Consider the following 16,082-nt stretch of genomic DNA (forward strand, 5'->3'; position numbering starts at 1 on the left):
TTCCGTATAACTTATGAGAGGAATCAGATGTGTAATCATTTGTTGGGATTTCTGTCTCTTATATGATCAATCAGTGAAAAGAGGGACTTGCTAGTCATATTTACTTGGTAATTTAGTAGTTGTTTGTTTTCAGCCTTTGTTTTGTATACACTCCTGGAAATGGAAAAAAGAACACATTGACACCGGTGTGTCAGACCCACCATACTTGCTCCGGACACTGCGAGAGGGCTGTACAAGCAATGATCACACGCACGGCACAGCGGACACACCAGGAACCGCGGTGTTGGCCGTCGAATGGCGCTAGCTGCGCAGCATTTGTGCACCGCCGCCGTCAGTGTCAGCCAGTTTGCCGTGGCATACGGAGCTCCATCGCAGTCTTTAACACTGGTAGCATGCCGCGACAGCGTGGACGTGAACCGTATGTGCAGCTGACGGACTTTGAGCGAGGACGTATAGTGGGCATGCGGGAGGCCGGGTGGACGTACCGCCGAATTGCTTAACACGTGGGGCGTGAGGTCTCCACAGTACATCGATGTTGTCGCCAGTGGTCGGCGGAAGGTGCACGTGCCCGTCGACCTGGGACCGGACCGCAGCGACGTACGGATGCACGCCAAGACCGTAGGATCCTACGCAGTGCCGTAGGGGACCGCACCGCCAATTCCCAGCAAATTAGGGACACTGTTGCTCCTGGGGTATCGGCGAGGACCATTCGCAACCGTCTCCATGAAGCTGGGCTACGGTCCCGCACACCGTTAGGCCGTCTTCCGCTCACGCCCCAACATCGTGCAGCCCGCCTCCAGTGGTGTCGCGACAGGCGTGAATGGAGGGACGAATGGAGACGTGTCGTCTTCAGCGATGAGAGTCGCTTCTGCCTTGGTGCCAATGATGGTCGTATGCGTGTTTGGCGCCGTGCAGGTGAGCGCCACGATCAGGACTGCATACGACCGAGGCACACAGGGCCAACACCCGGCATCATGGTGTGGGGAGCGATCTCCTACACTGGCCGTACACCACTGGTGATCGTCGAGGGGACACTGAATAGTGCACGGTACATCGAAACCGTCATCGAACCCATCGTTCTACCATTCCTAGACCGGCAAGGGAACTTGCTGTTCCAACAGGACAATGCACGTCCGCATGTATCCCGTGCCACCCAACGTACTCTAGAAGGTGTAAGTCAACTACCCTGGCCAGCAAGATCTCCGGATCTGTCCCCCATTGAGCATGTTTGGGACTGGATGAAGCGTCGTCTCACGCGGTCTGCACGTCCAGCACGAACGCTGGTCCAACTGAGGCGCCAGGTGGAAATGGCATGGCAAGCCGTTCCACAGGACTACATCCAGCATTTCTACGATCGTCTCCATGGGAGAATAGCAGACTGCATTGCTGCGAAAGGTGGATATACACTGTACTAGTGCCGACATTGTGCATGCTCTGTTGCCTGTGTCTATGTGCCTGTGGTTCTGTCAGTGTGATCATGTGATGTATCTGACCCCAGGAATGTGTCAATAAAGTTTCCCCTTCCTGGGACAATGAATTCACGGTGTTCTTATTTCAATTTCCAGGAGTGTATATCATAATAAAATAAGAAATCTCTCTCCCTCTCCAATACGCATACACACACACACACACACACACACACACACACACACACACACATACACATTCACAAAATAGTTGAATGCAGAAAACTGAGAAAACTGTAAAAAAAAAGGCGTAACGCGTCTTGGTGCATAAATAAAAATAAAAATTTCGATGCGCAGCATGCAAAAAAGGCATTTTCTTTGAAACAAGTGCAATTTATATACAGCTGATGCGAAAATGGCCACTACAAGAAACGTGAAACATGTTTTATGTAAGTTCGACGAAGTATTGAAGCACCGTTTGCTATGTTTTTGCATTGTGATTTCCTTTGATTTTATCTCTTTTTCATCCCTCTGTTTCACGTTATAGATCAAAGATTTTCGTATAAAATCTGTATTAAATATTGACAATATCGATTTTGCTATAAATACTGTTTGTTTTTAAGTAACGTACTGGAGGATAACTATGTAGAAGGAAGCTGTTCCCTAGGTTATGCAGCCCTTTATATATCCTCACTCACTTTTTGGACGACGGTTCAATCCCCCGTCTGGCCATCCTGATTTAGGTTTTCCGTGATTTCCCTAAATCGCTCCAGGCAAATTCCGGGATGGTTCCTTTGAAAGGGCACGTCCAACTTCATTCCCCGTCCTTCCCTAATCCGATGAGACCGATGACCTCGCTGTCTGATCTGTTTCCCCAAACAACCCAACCCACTTTTTGGAGTATTCACCACATCCGATTTTTAGGGGTATCTAGTCTGATTGTATACCGAAACGAAGCGATCGAAATGAGGTAACGCCTAATAGGTATGCAATACACCTAACATACAGGTAATGCGGTTACGATCTTAACTTATTTAAGCTGCTGGCAAAACTACACTCCTGGAAATTGAAATAAGAACACCGTGAATTCATTGTCCCAGGAAGGGGAAACTTTATTGACACATTCCTGGGGTCAGATACATCACATGATCACACTGACAGAACCACAGGCACATAGACACAGGCAACAGAGCATGCACAATGTCGGCACTAGTACAGTGTATATCCACCTTTCGCAGCAATGCAGGCTGCTATTCTCCCATGGAGACGATCGTAGAGATGCTGGATGTAGTCCTGTGGAACGGCTTGCCATGCCATTTCCACCTGGCGCCTCAGTTGGACCAGCGTTCGTGCTGGACGTGCAGACCACGTGAGACTACGCTTCATCCAGTCCCAAACATGCTCAATGGGGGACAGATCCGGAGATCTTGCTGGCCAGGGTAGTTGACTTACACCTTCTAGAGCACGTTGGGTGGCACGGGATACATGCGGACGTGCATTGTCCTGTTGGAACAGCAAGTTCCCTTGCCGGTCTAGGAATGGTAGAACGATGGGTTCGATGACGGTTTGGGTGTACCGTGCACTATTCAGTGTCCCCTCGACGATCACCAGTGGTGTACGGCCAGTGTAGGAGATCGCTCCCCACACCATGATGCCGGGTGTTGGCCCTGTGTGCCTCGGTCGTATGCAGTCCTGATTGTGGCGCTCACCTGCACGGCGCCAAACACGCATACGATCATCTTTGGCACCAAGGCAGAAGCGACTCTCATCGCTGAAGACGACACGTCTCCATTCGTCCCTCCATTCACGCCTGTCGCGACACCACTGGAGGCGGGCTGCACGATGTTGGGGCGTGAGCGGAAGACGGCCTAACGGTGTGCGGGACCGTAGCCCAGCTTCATGGAGACGGTTGCGAATGGTCCTCGCCGATACCCCAGGAGCAACAGTGTCCCTAATTTGCTGGGAATTGGCGGTGCGGTCCCCTACGGCACTGCGTAGGATCCTACGGTCTTGGCGTGCATCCGTGCGTCGCTGCGGTCCGGTCCCAGGTCGACGGGCACGTACACCTTCCGCCGACCACTGGCGACAACATCGATGTACTGTGGAGACCTCACGCCCCACGTGTTGAGCAATTCGGCGGTACGTCCACCCGGCCTCCCGCATGCCCACTATACGCCCTCGCTCAAAGTCCGTCAGCTGCACATACGGTTCACGTCCACGCTGTCGCGGCATGCTACCAGTGTTAAAGACTGCGATGGAGCTCCGTATGCCACGGCAAACTGGCTGACACTGACGGCGGCGGTGCACAAATGCTGCGCAGCTAGCGCCATTCGACGGCCAACACCGCGGTTCCTGGTGTGTCCGCTGTGCCGTGCGTGTGATCATTGCTTGTACAGCCCTCTCGCAGTGTCCGGAGTAAGTATGGTGGGTCTGACACACCGGTGTCAATGTGTTCTTTTTTCCATTTCCAGGTGTGTACTATGGTCCACCCATGTTTCTGATAATCTATGGTAGCGTACAGTAGTTTTACAACTCTAGCGTTGACTGATGGCATTTATGCAAAAATTTAATGAGTTCACGAGCGTTCTGTGCAAATACAGACATGTAAGTAACGTCATCTGAGGTAAGTAACACAGAAATACACCAGACGTGTGGCACAAGCGAAACAGGAAGCAGGTACCTTGCTGGAGTATTACACTCTCGGCTAACATGAAACTTGGGGTGAAGTTCTAATGTGAAACGTCCTCGGAGAATGCGAGCTACGCTCCCAAAGTTGCGCGTCGTTGGGGCGAGTGCATTTCTACAGTTACAGTCATCACCGCAAATTCCCCCTTGTCAGGCCCCACCCACCGCCTTCCTCCGTCGCCGCCCTCGTTTCTTTTTCGCACGCGCCCAGCGCCGGCGGGAGATTACCTGCTGGCCAGCGTCCGCCCACGTCGGACCGCCGCCGGCGTGACGTCACACGGCGCCAGGCGGCGCGCTGCTCCATTAACTCGCAATCACGCGCGCCAAAAATTACCGCTATGGAGGCTGCGGGCGGCCGCTTGATTTAATGGCGCTCCGCGAGGACTCGCTGTCGACGCCATTTACATGCAGATTTCGCATTTTTGTTTACTGCGAGCACTAATTTTATGTGTTAACTGCCGGCGCTGACGGGACGGCAACCTTTCGGTAGAGCACTACGCGCCGCTCTTCGCTGACAGTCATGGCCTGCCACCGAGGCACAACCTATGATGGCACAAAAGCGACCCTGTGTCTACAGATATGTAAATACTCCGTAAGCCATTTAGGGAGCGTGGTGGAAAGCAATTCATAAATTTATTTGTCTCCCCTGTCCCCACTGTAATACAAATGATCAGTACTCCTTCTTTCGGCACGTATTGAAGAAACCGATACAAATTAGTTCACAACTCTACACGATGGGAACGAATTCGTAATTCTGCATTTACCATAATTTTGATGCTCACAAGTTTTATAAACAGAAATAAAGCATGAAGCTACCGTAAGATTAATTATTTTATGAGAAACGTAATGCTTTTTGTGTTTTTGAAGTTTCTCAATCACCGATTTTTGAAATTCTAATTATGATCGTACTTGAAGACCTCACGTAATAAACAGAATAAATCAATTTTATTAGTAAATGAGTTTACGGCACATTCTGAAGGCCAGCCATCGGTACTACAAGACAGTTAAAATGACTTTCAAATGACGTGACAAGTCACCGAGACAAAAAGGGCTTCACTTTTAGCGGTAACAGAAAGAACGTTCTGATTCAGCCTTCTCTCGAAAATAATCAGGCAACTCAAGACTTTTTTTCCACTGTTTACATTACATCTGTTAAGTCAGTTGGTTCAAATGGCTCTAAACACTATCGAACTTAACATCTTATAAGCTCCCTTATTTTTGGAGATTATATGGATTAATTAATGGTTATTATGTTACAATCCTCTTGTTGTAGTTGACCGTGTATATCGAGACTTCGTTCATTGTTAAATGCAATGATGCGGTACTAACTGATGGAGACGCATTAAGAACTGGTAAAATTTAATTTATTTCCTTTATCATACTGCACAAAGATAAACACACTATTATTCAAACTGTGTTCCACTACCATTAAATATAGAGATAAATCCTTCGCTACGCAACAACCTTTGGCTCACGCAGCTTACACCTTCCACAGCCTCTCAACAACTGCTTCTGCTTGCGACTTTCTGCGCCACTGGGCATTGTTGCCCTCCAAAGAACAACCACTTACAGATACTACACACCAGTACCCTCACAATCTGAGGTCATCAGTCTCCTAGACTTAGAACTATTTAAACCTAACTAACCCAAGGACATCACGCACATCCATCCCGAGGAAGAATTCGAACCTGCGACCGTAGCATCAGCGCAGATCCGGACTGAAGCGCCTAGAACCGCACAGCCACAGCTCCCGGTATAAGTCAGTTGGGTTTCGACTGCAAATGTGAGCGACTGAGTGCCTGATTCTGTGTTATTCCCTAATAGTAATACTGTTTAGCTTTAAATGTGATAGTATTTGGTCCTCTTAGAATCTTCAAAATGTGTGAATCATCACAAGATGAAGATGAGAATCTATCTGTTACTCAATCACCTAAAAAGAGAAAAAGTTGTGGCAGAATGAGTAATGTTTGTAGAGACCTTACGGCGACGACTCATTAGTCAGGCAGTGACTCCAAATGTTCATTGTCTGACTGTTTCACACAAATCAGAACCCACTACAGAGAACAGCTTATCAAGAATTTCAATTTGTTTGGTAGCTAGAATGATCAATCTTCCTACTTAACCAGCTCAATTTCTGTGACATTAATTATTCGTAGAAGCCCTAGGCACGACGACTCCAACCTCAGAGATTGCTCTTTCCGATACATTGAAAGAATAAGATGAAATGATAGCATGTGTGAAATTCTTGTTTATCAAGAAGCCTTCATTACTCTGCACCGAATAACAAAGTGCAGATTGAACACTATATAATCGAGTGTGAAGGATACAGGGATAGCCACCACAGACAAAAAAGACGCGTTTGACAAAGGGCCTTGATAACTATCCTTAAAAAAATCAGGCAGCCGTTATAAATCACAGAGGGACATTTATGGGAGGAAAGAGCCACTACGACAAGGAAAACACAGAATTTACCTCCCAGGAGAACTATCGATAAAAAAACTGATAATTTATATAAAGCAAAATATCCTGAATTTCCTGTTGCATATGAAACATTTAAAAGCAAATTCAACTTACCATTTGGGTACCTGCCTACTGAAACCCGCTCGACGTGTGACAAATTTTAAGAATAATTAAAGGGTTTAAATGAAATTTTTTCTCAAAACTCTCTGAAAAAGAAAACTTAGAAATTAAAAATAAAATTTACTTCTTACGGAAGACCAGGTTCAGAAGCTAAGGACTGTTACATTTTATTCAAGAAACCGACAAGCGAGGCAAGAACGTAAGAAGCTACCAGGAAATGAAGCAATATGCATGGACTATCAAAAAAAAACTTCCCTCGGCAAATATCAGCACGTCAAATCCTGCCTCGGGCATGGATGTGTGTGATGTCCTTAGGTTAGTTAGGTTGAAGTAGTTTTACGTTCTAGGAGACTGATCACCTCAGATGTTAAGTCCATAGTGCTCAGAGCCATTTGAACTAATGGTGTTTATTACAAGCGTCAATTATCGTTTTACGGTTTCAACATTCAAATGGCCAACAATGATGCAATCATTTATAGCTACCATGAATATGTAGGGGATAAAGAAGCGAATGACGTTATTGGGTCTTGTTTTGGTTTTTTCTGCACAATTATGTGAGTGAAATTCTTGATCAAAAAGTAAGGGTTCTTTTAATATTCTTTGATTCGTGCTCAGGGCAAAATAAAAACTATATAGTGTTCTTATACCTTCACTATGTCATTCGTACCATTAAGGCATTAGATACTGTCAAAATAGTGTTTCCAATAAGAGTACGCTCTCACATGGAATGTGATAAAAACTTTGATTTGACTGCAGAGTTACGAAAAGACTGGATTAACGCTTTTGAAACTGCAAGAGTGAATCCAAGGCCTTATAAAGTCATTCCTGTCAAACAAGAAATTATGCGAGAATTCACGACCTTTTTAATAACACGTGTTCCTCGAAGGCATCACCACTCAGAGATGCTCTCGTTCTGAGGGCAGATAAATTGTTCAAATACAGGATGGTGTACAATGCAGCTTGGACACCAGCAAATCTGGAACGATCTCGTGGTTTACAAGTAGACGTCGAGCCTGAGTATCAACCGCAAGGTCCTGACGTATTCTAATGACCTTATTCGATCGTATAAAGGTAAGTGTTTTGTAACGTGAAAGTATCTGTAAGGTAAATCAAGGTTATTTTGAGACACAAAGGAATTAAAGACATTAGCTGCCACTGAGAATTGATTTGTATCAATGTGGCAAATTGAAAATTTGTGCCTCATCGGGTTTCAAATCCAGGTCTCCTGCTTACTGGGCAGACACATTGACCCCTACACCGACCGGACACCGTCGTCGCAACCCTAGCGTGCTTCTCGTCAGATCCAAATTTCCAACTTATACCACACACTACTGATGCCCCTGCTGATTAGCCTCAGTACTTGAGGAACCTCGCCGATTTCCGTAAGAGTTACAAGTTTCTGCAGTTAAACGGATGAAACTTCATACAGATATTACTATATGAAATTTTAAAAATATTTATAAAATACAGGGTGATTCAAAAAGAATACCACAACTTTAAAAATGTATATTTAATGAAAGAAACATAATATAACCTTCTGTTATACATCATTACAAAGAGTATATAAAAAGGTTTTTTTCACTCAAAAACAAGTTCAATATGGCCCCCTCCAGACACTCGAGCAATATCAACCCTATACTCCAACTCGTTCCACACTCTCTGTAGCATATCAGGCGTAACAGTTTGGATAGCTGCTGTTATTTCTCGTTTCAAATCATCAATGGTGGCTGGGAGAGGTGGCCGAAACACCATATCCTTAACATACCCCCCATAAGAAAAAATCGCAGGGGGTAAGATCAGGGCTTCTTGGAGGCCAGTGATGAAGTGCTCTGTCACGGGCTGCCTGGCGGCCGATCCATCGCCTCGGGTAGTTGACGTTCAGGTAGTTACGGACAGATAAGTGCCAATGTGGTGGCGCTCCATCCTGCTGAAATATGAATTGTTGTGCTTCTTGTTCGAGCTGAGGGAACAGCCAATTCTCTAACATCTCCAGATACTGTAGTCCCCGGGTTCGATTCCCGGCGGGGTCAGGGATTTTCTCTGCCTCGTGATGGCTGGGTGTTGTGTGCTGTCCTTAGGTTAGTTAGGTTTAAGTAGTTCTGAGTTCTTGGGGACTTATGACCACAGCAGTTGAGTCCCATAGTGCTCAGAGCCATTTGAACCATACTGTAGTCCAGTTACAGTAGCACTTTCGAAGAAAGGTGACGCTGACGCCTAGTCAACAGCGCCTCAAGCGAACAAATGTACAACTAAATGAAACTTTATAGCTCCCTTAATTCGCCGACAGATAGTGCTTAGCTCTGCCTTTTGTCGTTGCAGAGTTTTAAATTCCTAAAGTTGTGGTATTCTTTTTGAATCACCCTGTATAACTCTTTAGTTATATCAATGACATTGATTGCAGACAAATTGCTAAGTGCTAAAATTCTTATATCTTTAATCTTGTCAACTTGCTGTAGGTATAACGGTTCTGGCGCGAGCGGTTATACCCGGAAATCTGTTTTCGTCAGTTATAGAAGCACGTTGGAAGGTCTATGTTAAAATGCTGAGAGATTAGTGTGTCGTGGGGATCACCAAATATGGAATAAATGGAATAAATGTATGGAATAAATATAAATATACAAGCGTGCAACGACTTATTATTTACTTAATATGTGGAGACAGGAAACCTGGAGATCCTTTTTGTAGTCATTGCAAGAAGGAATCATCCAATAAGGCTACTGTACCACAAATAACAATAAGATCAATCTCCAATCATCGATCAGAAACTAGCTACGTTGACCATATTTTTACTATATTTACTGTGATACTTACTCACTCTCAGGTTCATGCTTAATATAGCTGAACATTTTCTGCGTCCAACATAGGCGCAGTTGTTGCGTGGCTTGGGACAATTGACATTGATAACAACTGTCGAACATTTTTTAAAGTTTAATGGGGGTGACGGGTCACAATACACACTCGCCACTGGAATGACCGGAAAAAGGCTATTCTTACTATTTGAATGATTTCTCCGCCATTTCATTGTACAACATACTTTAATTATACCCGACAACGTTGTGTATAATGACGGCTTAAAGCCGAAATCATGATAGTAGTATAAAATAAAGAACATTCTGCAGTTAAATGGCGAAAATGTCATTCTAACATTAATACGGGAGTGTGGCGCAAAAATACGATAACGTTGTCACTGATCTTATTGTCCTTCCACCAAATGTACACTGCTCTCCAATGAAACTGCAACATCAGGTAGGACGGTGAATAAGGAAATTTTACTCATAATACACACATCAACCCCCGTCCTCCCTCGGGCATGGATTTGTGTGTTATCTTTACCGTAAGTTAGTTTAAGTTAGATAATTAGATTAAATAGTGTGTAAGATTAGGGACCGATGACCTCAGCAGTCCTTACCACCAATTTTTCAAAATCACACACATCAAAAAAAGTTTGCATCACCTCAGTTCCGAGAGTTCCGGAACCTGTACTTAAAATTGAAATAGAGATCAACATAAACATCATTTCCGCCCTTTTTATTGCTCATGAAAACCACACATTGCATGTCGTACCGCCATACAGTGAGAGTTTCAGAGGTGGTGGTCAAGATGGGCGTACGCACCGGTACCTCTAATACCCAATAGCACATCCTCCTGCATTGATGTATGCCTGTATTCGTCGTGGCGTACTATCCACAGGTTCATCAAGGCACTGTTGGTCCAGATTGTCCCACTCCTCAACGGCGATTCGGCGTAGATCCCTCAGAGTGGTTGCTGGGCCACGTCGTCCATAAACAGCCCTTTTCAATCTATCCCAGGTATGTTCGATACGGTTTATGTCTGGAGAACACGCTTGCCATTCTAGTCGAGCGATGTGGTTATACTAAAGGATGTCATTCACAAGAGGTGCACCATGGGGGCTCGAATTGTCGTCCATGAAGACGAATACCTCGCCAATATGCTGTCGATATGGTTGCACTATCGGTTGGAGGATGGCATTCATGTATCGTACAGCCATTACGGCGCCTTCTTGCATGACCACCAGCAGCATACGTTGGCCCCACATAATGCCACCCCAAAACAGCAGCGAATCTCCACCTCGCTGCACTCGCTGGACAGTGTGTCTAAGGCGTTCAACCTGACCGGGTTGCCTCCAAACACGTCTCCGACGATTGTCTGGTTGAAGACATATATGACACTCATCGGCGAAGAGAACCTAAAGTCAATCCTGAGCGGTAAATTCGGCGTGTTGTTGGGGCCATGTGTACCGCGCTGCATGGCGTCGTGGTTGCAAAGGTGGACCTCGCCATGAACGTCGGCAGTGAAGTTGTGCATCATGTAGCCTATTGCGCACAGTTCGAGTCGTAACACGACGTCCTGTGACTCCACGAAAAGCATTATTTAACATGATGGCGTTCCTGTCAGAGTTCCTCCGAGCAATAATCCGTAGGTAGTGGTCATCAACTGCAGTATTAGCCCTTGGGCGGCCTGAGCGAGGCATGTCATCGACAGTTCCTGTCTCTCTGTATCTTCCCCATGTCCGAACAACATTGGTTTGGTTCACTCCGAGACGGCTGAACACTTCCCTTGTTGAGAGCCCTTCCTGACAGAGCCGCGGTATTGACCGTCTACAGACAACGCGAGCAGTGTACCTCCTTCTTGGTGCAATGACCGGAACTGATCGGCTGTCGGACACCCTCCGTCTAATAAGCGCTGCTGATGTATGGTTGTTTACATCTTTGGGTGGGTTTAGTGACATCTCTGAACAGTCAAAGGGACTTTCTCTGTGATACAATATCCACAGTCAACGTCTATCTTCAGGAGTTCTGGGAACTGGGGTGATGCAAAACTTTTTTTGATGTGTGTAGGTTGAAAGTGTGGTAGGAAGAATAAACAATGAAATTTGTAGTTGATCTGATGCTATACATGGTGCGAGATTTAGGAAAAATAGCTACCATCTCTGGCAGCAACAATAGTTCTAAGCCAGCTGGATGTGTACAACTCTTGAGCAGACGTTTCCAGTGGGAACGTCTTGGACAGAGCAACGACCGAAAGCCTGACAAATCAGGGTAGGTCAGGTCAGCATGGATATTATCTTGTTGAGAAATGACGTAACAGAGACCACGAAGAGAGGGTGCAACGACTGAACTTAACATGTCAGAAACTAAACTGATGCAGACCAAACTGATGGCTATGCGAACCAGTGACGATCGCGTCGTACACCCGGTGGTACACCGAACAATCACGCCAACTGCTGAGACCGATCATGATAACGAATGGAATGTGGAAATGTTCGGAACCTCAACATCGAGCTGCTCTAAGCAGAATCGGCACTGGTCTGAAAAGACGACGTGGTGCCACTCCTGTGTCTAGTGTGTCGTTGGGCGCACCACAGTCAATGTGTGTCTCGCTGCTGGCGCGTCAAGGGAATCCACAATAACGGTCGGCTTCCTAACAGTCCGTGATGCTGCACGCATCAACACACTGTGCGTATGCACACTTGCTTTGCTGGAAACAAGCCTATTTCGTAACTCCGGGTAAGTGACGTGGCTGAACTGTCCTGCACAGCCGCTAGACGCGTGGGCTCACTGAGACCCTTCGTGACAAGGCTGGGGTTTTGCCTAATGCGAACTGCAATATCACGGAACGCTAGGTCGGGGTCTAGATGTTCATGTAGCCAGCTGATCCGCCAGGTTAGCTGAGAGCGCTAACGCGCTGCTTCCTGGACTCGGATAGGCGCGCCAGCCCCGGATCTAATCCGCCCGGCGGATTAACGACGAGGGCCGGTGTGCCGGCCAGCCTGGATGTGGTTTTTAGGCGATTTTCCACATCCCCCTAGGTGAATATCGGGCTGTCCCCACGTTCCACTTCAGTTGCACAGCTCGCAGACATCTGGACACTGTCGCGATATTCCATGGATTACACTAGATGCAGACGGTTGCGGTACACTAATTCCTTCCCGGGGGGTACAGGGTGGCGGCAGGAAGGGCATCCGGCCACCTCTTCAACTAACATTGCCACATCCGATTAACCATGCCGACCCTGCGTCTCTGCGGGAAAACAGGAACAAGCAAAAGAAAGAAAGAAACAAATGTCCATGCAGCCAGCTGATGTAGCATTCCAACGCGTCCCACGTTTTTGCATGATGTGTAATACAACCACTATTCAAATGCGACGTGTGAATGAGAAACACACTACGTATAATTGCTTATGCCCAGGATGTACAATGAGGAAAAAAAATCAGAACCCCAAGAAGGAGTTGCGCGACACATACGAAAGTCAGTGGGCGTATTTCTACATCTGAAAGATGATTTCTATTCAGGTTTCGCACCAGTGGCATAAGAGTAGCGCTAACAACGCCACTATGAAGACGCAAATTAGGTTTGCTTTAAATACATGCTGTAACGGTCGTAAGCAAAAAATGGCTCTGAGCACTATGGGACTTAACATCTGAGGTCATCAGTCCCCTAGAACTTAGAACTACTTAAAGCTAACTAACCTAAGGACATCACACACATCCATTCCCGAGGCAGGATTCGAAACTGCGACCGTAGCGGTCCAGACTGAAGCGCCTAGAACCGCTCGGCCACACCGGCCGGCCAACGGTCGTAAGCGTTAGTTACCTTTGAGACTAGACGTGGTGAGTTGATGATAGTCAAAAATGCCTTTAAGGCGACAAACACGCCATTATCAACACCTCACTGAGTTTGAATGAGGTCGTCTAATAGGGCTAAGGGAAGCTGGATGTTCCTTCTGCTATACTGCAGAAACACGTGGCAGGAAGGTAGCGACTCTACGTGACTGCTGGCAGCGGTGGTCACGAGAATGTACTGTCGCAAGATGACTTGGCTCCGGGCGGTCACGTGACATTACCGAGAGGGAAGAACATCTTGTTCTTCGTATGGCCCTGGCGCTTCGTACTGCATCTGCAGTGGCAATTTGAGCAGCCAGTTGGGACCACTGTGACTCAACGAACTGATACAAACAGTTTACTTCAAGGAGAGGACCGAGCCAGATGCTCTATAGCGTGCCTTCCACCAACATCAAACTACCGCCATTCGCGACTTCAGTGGTGTCAAGCGAGGGCTCATTAGCCGTCAGAGTGGGAGGTCTATTGTCTTCTCTGATGAAAGGTGGTTCTGTCTCGGTGAGAATGATGGCCATGTATTGCCTATAAGGAAGCCAGTTGAGGGCCTCCAGCCAACCTGTCTGCGTGCTAGACACACTGGTACTACTACTACTGGAGTTACGGCCTGCAATGCGATTTCGTATGAAAGCAGGAGCACTCTGTGTTTATTCCACGCACACTGTCTGCACATTTTTACCTCAGTCTGGTGATTCGAACTGCTGTGCTGCCATTCATGAACAGCATTCCAGGGATTCTTTTCCAACAGGATAACGATTGCCCACATACCGCTGTTGTAACCCAATAAGCTCAACAGAGTCACGACATTTTGTCTTGACCTGCTCGACCAGCAGGCCTGCCTCCAATGGAACACGTATGGGACATCATTAACAGCACTAAACGCCCTGTACTGATAGACCAAGTGCAACAGGCATGAAACTCCATCCCACAAACTAACATCCGGCACCTGTACAACACAATGCTTGTACGTCCCCGATTATTCTTGCAATGGCTTATCTCGCTCTTACATTAACCTTTGAATATAAAATGTTAATCAACTGAAAATGTTAGTTAGGCAGATGTATTCCCGAAATTTCATTACTCTACATTAATTGATTTTTGGTGTTACGATTTTTTCCGTAAATGTATATGGCGTTATTGATAGCTACTTTGTGAATACGCGCTGAAATGCTAATCATTCTTGTATCCAGGTCTGTATTACATTTCGTGCCAGTTTTCCGTTTGTTGCATGCTACATTCACGCTGTTGCAAGTTTAGTGATCAGCAGTGTATGTGGACGCAAAGTTTGCCACCATTTCCAGGCACATGTTCTTGACTTCTCTGCTTTAACTCTTCCGGCATTACGTTCTGCTAAAGCAATATATTTGTTTTGACTGACTCTAAACTGATCTAGTGACGTTTTCTATTGTTTGTGGCGCACTACCAATAACTGTAGCGCAGCATGTGAATTTCTGCTGCCATTCTCATGCTAGGAAACAAAAAAAAAATGCGGAGTAGGTATTAAAATCCATGGAGAAGATGACATTGTAATTCTGTCAGAGACAGCATAGAACTTGGAAGAGCAGTTGAACGGAATGGACAGTGTCTTGAAAGGAGGATATAAGATGAACATCAACAAAAGCAAAACTAAAACAATGGAATGTAGTCGAATTAAGTCGGGTTATACTGAGGGAATTAGATTAGGAAATGAGATACTTAAAGTAGTAAAGGAGTTTTGCTATTTGGGGAGCAAAATAACTGATGATGGTCGAAGTAGAGAAGATATAAATGTAGACTGGCAATGGCAAGGAAAGCGTTTCTGAAGAAGAGAAATTTGTTAACATCGAGTATAGATTAAGCGTCAGGAAGTTGTTTCTGAAAGTATTTGTATGGTGTGTAGCCATGTATGGAAGTGAAACATGGACAATAAATAGTTTGGACAAGAAGAGAATAGAAGCTTTCGATATGTGGTGCTACAGAAGAATGCTGAATATTAGATGGGTAGATCACATAACTTATGAGAAGATATTGAATAGAATTGGGGAGAAGAGGAGTTTGTGGCACAACTTAACAAGAAGATGGGACCGGTTGGTAGGACATGTTCTGAGGCATCAAGGGATCACAAATTTAGCATTGGAGGGCAGCGTGGAGGGTAAAAATCGTAGAGGGAGACCAAGAGATGAATACACTAAGCAGATTCAGAAGGATGTAGGTTTCAGTAAGTACTGGGAGATAAAGAAGCTTGCACAGGATAGAATAGCACGGAGAGCTGCATCAAACCAGTCTCTGGACTGAAGACCACAACAACAACAAGATTCTCATGTTAGGATTTCAAGTTTGCATGGAACAAATAGGCCAAGTATCAGTCATTCACTCCATTGAAAGTCACTGCTTTTTCGGTTGAAATGCTGTCATACTGCGAAGTTCTAGTCGTGGACCTTCATGTCAAAGAGATTATGACTAGACATCCACCGGTGGTGTGGGCATTAAAGAAAACTATATTTTATATGAGTATCGCGCCATTACTGTACGACCTCCTTGTGTGTCTAAGAAAGGCTGCAGAAAATGCGTATTAGAAGAGATGTAAATTGCTAACTATTGCTAACTCTGTGCATTTTGACAAAACGCCGTAGGGAAAATACTCGTAACATATAATATTAATACATGAAGCGTTGTGCCGCAGAAGACAGCAGTCATCTTGATTTAGAGTTTTATGAAGAAAGAAGTCTACATCACATTTGTTGTGGGCTTCAGTCTGAAGATTGATTTGGTGCAGCCCTCCACAGAAGTCAATC

The sequence above is a fragment of the Schistocerca americana genome, chromosome 2, assembly GCF_021461395.2.
Source record: "Schistocerca americana isolate TAMUIC-IGC-003095 chromosome 2, iqSchAmer2.1, whole genome shotgun sequence".
In the NCBI taxonomy this organism is placed as follows: Eukaryota; Metazoa; Arthropoda; class Insecta; order Orthoptera; family Acrididae; genus Schistocerca; species Schistocerca americana.